Below are 3594 nucleotides of genomic sequence, written 5' to 3'. Positions count from 1 at the left end.
CTTTTTCCTTGTAAATTTGGTTATGCAAAATGTTAGCATTTTCACACAATGCAATCTCCAGTCGTTTCAGGCCTTACTAATTGTGAATTCCTATTGTAGATGTTGATATTTTTGAAAATCAACTTATGCATAATTGTTCGTTGAAATCATGAAACAAAATTGCAAAAAAGAAGAGTTATATCACTTTTAAATCAAGACAACCGAGTAAACTTGCAAAATAGCATTTAATGACATTTTGTCCATAAGCATTTTAACATCTACACTTTTCCGAAGTAACTACAAACTTTCAATGATCAGAGAAGTGTTGGACGCTAGACTTTCATAGCCGTGAGACCTTTTTTTTTTTTGGTGTATAAACCACAAAACAAAATTCTCAAGGCTATGAAAGTCTAACGTGCATCACTTCTTGAGACTTTAAGAGCTTATCAAATCTACATACAACTTTAGACAATATTTAAAGTTCCCAGCACAAGGTTTTTTCTTGTTTCTTCTTTTGTGTCAAAGATTTAGGATGCGTTTGATAAAATTAAAATTTAAAAACTGAAGTTTGAAATCTGAAATGTAAAGTCTGAATTCATTAAATTATTGGATTGTTAAATATTAAAACTAATACATTTAAGTGCATATCATATTCAGTGATAAGTGAATAACTTATCACTTAATTTTGGGAGCAAATTTTGCGTAGGAAATTCAGTATCACTTAATTAATTCAGATGTTCAATTTTTGGTTATCAAACGGTTTGGATGTGTTAAGATTTGAATCCATTAAATTTAAGTGTTGAATTGGGTTATCAAACAGAGCTTTAATATTTGATCTTTTTTTTTATATAACCCATACTTATGTACCTTTAAGTATATAGCCCAACCTATTTTTGGTATCTTGCCTAACATTGCATGTAGAATATAGTCTGTTTCCATTTCAAGCCGAACATCCAGATGCCAAACAATTAATTTTGATGCACTATTTTGAATGGTTCATGGAATAATTCTTGGTAACTTAACTCTTTTCTTTTAATTGGACAAAAGTATAGTTCAATAGAAGAAAGATAATTTTGACTTACCATCCATTCTTTTTTCTCGGATTTGTCTTCTTTAAACTCCCTTTCTTTTTGATTGCTTGCCCGGCTACACCACATTAGGTGCTGGATTTTGCTTATTCTAGCATTAGATGCGATTAAACAAAAAAATCTTGGATGTTCTTTGTGCATAAGACCACCAATGTTAATGTAATAAAGGGGAAAGTAAGTCTCCAGTCAGTAAACTTTTGCATTGCATTGATGACAGCAACCACTACACCCACACTGGAAGGCCTGAAATAAACTCTTGTTTCTAGTCTGCCTTAGGAAGTAGACGGTCATAGAGAAAGCCACACTCTTGACTTTATTAGCAAAAGATTGAGTCCTACAATTCTTACGCCACCACTACAACTCCTCATTCCAATTCAATATGCTTCTACAGAGTAGATAGAAACTCCGGATTTTATCCCACACAATTCTAGCAAATCGACATTCAAAAAATAAATGACCCCGCGTTTCTTCTTGCTCATGACGCAGTTCACACAGAGGAGAAGAAACTTTCATGCCCCACTGTTTTAAGTCTTTCTTTTGTGCTCAAACGTTGTCTGATAATGCATACGCCTTATTGTACTTTACTGCAACAAGTTGAATAAATAGAATTCCGGTGTGTTGCGGAAGCTCTACCAAATTAAGGTATAACGAGTAAATTATTGTACCTAAAATTACAAAATGGTAATTTTCAGGAAATATTTGATGAGACACACTGGCCTGCTTAATTACCAATTTCCTAGACAGAATCACCTATATATGCAATTAATTGCACAATAACTCACTACAAATATACCTACAAATATAGCTACTAAATAGACAATAAAATAGAACACCAGAATTTAACGAGGTTCGGCTAATTTGCCTACGTCCTTGGACACTACCGATAATTTAATATTTCACTAGAAGAAATATTACAAAGAGAGAGAAGAAAGCAAGTTATTAGCTCTTGCTTGGTGTGATTGAATTGGTTTATTTGAGAGCTATTTATAGCTCTCAAACCATTCCACAAAATCCAATTCAATCGATGTGGGATAAGAATTATGCCAAATATTTCAAGAGTTATTTCAAAGTCAATAATTTGGCTTTGAATTCAACAAATCTCCACCTTGGCATAATTTCTAATTCCATCAAAAATACAAATCTTCTCCCTCAAAATTTGATGGTGTCTTCAAATGCTTTGTCAAGCGCCAATCTTCAAATTGTGCACAACATTTATCAAATTCAAACAATGTTAGAATTTGATAGTTGTCACAACCTTCGTAAGTATATCAGCAGGATTCTCCTTGGTCTGAATCTTTTGAAGTAGTATCATACTATCTTCCAAAATCTTCCTCACAAAATGATACCGTACGTCGATATGCTTCGTCCTTGCATGATAAACCTGGTTCTTTACTAAATGAATAGCACTCTGACTATCACAATGAACTTTGATAGACTTCTGTCCGATTCCCAATTCATCAAGAAACCCATGAAGCCAAATTGCTTTCTTAACAGCCTCCGTAACTGTCATATACTCTGCCTCTGTAGTAGACAAAGCAACCGTTGACTATAAGGTAGACCTCCAACTGACTGGTGCCTTAGCAAGTGTAAATACATATCCAGTCGTTGATCGACGTGTATCTTGATTACTTGCGTAGTCGGAATCACAATATCCAACTGCGCCTTGACCAATCTTCTCATCCCGCTCAAATACTAATCCAACATCTACGGTGTTTAAAATGTACCGTAAAATCCATTTCACAGCCTGCCAATGTTCCTTACCAGGATCATGCATGTACCTGCTCACAACTCCAACTGCTTGTGAAATGTCGGGCCTTGTACACACCATAGCATACATTAAACTACCTACCGCATTTGCATATGGTACCTTTGCCATATATTCTCGTTCTGCATCATTCTTTGGGGATAATGATGCACTGAACTTGAAATGAGGAGCAAGTGGAGTACTAACAGGTTTGGTCTTTTCATTCATGTCAAACCTCTTTAATACTTTACTAAGATACTCTTTCTGAGTCAAATAAAGCCTCCCCAATTTTCTATCTCAATGCCGAGAATCTTCTTGGCTTCACCGAGATCCTTCATTTCAAACTCTCGACTCAATTGAGATTTCAATTTTTCAATCTCACCTTGATCCTTGGAAGCTATCAACATATCATCAACATAAAGAAGAAGATATATGTAGGATCCATCTCGTAGCTTGCGCAAATATACACAGTCATCACATTTGCTTCTTGTGTACTTCTGCCTCATCATAAAATTGTCAAATCGCTTGTACAACTGCCTTGGAGACTGTTTCAATCCATACAACGATTTGTCCAACTTGCACACCATCTTTTCTTTACCAGCAACTTTGAATCCTTCTGGCTGAGTCATGTAGATTTTCTCTTCCAAGTCACCATGTAAAAACGCAGTTTTTACATCTAATTGGACAAGTTCCAGATCCAATTGTGCTACCATAGCCAATAAAATTCTGATGGAGGAATGTTTCACAACTGGAGAAAACACTTTGTTGTAATCAATCCCCTCC

The sequence above is a fragment of the Coffea arabica genome, chromosome 2e, assembly GCF_036785885.1.
Source record: "Coffea arabica cultivar ET-39 chromosome 2e, Coffea Arabica ET-39 HiFi, whole genome shotgun sequence".
Taxonomy (NCBI): Eukaryota; Viridiplantae; Streptophyta; class Magnoliopsida; order Gentianales; family Rubiaceae; genus Coffea; species Coffea arabica.
The sequence above is the reverse complement of the archived record's forward strand: the minus strand, read 5'-3'. Positions refer to the sequence as shown.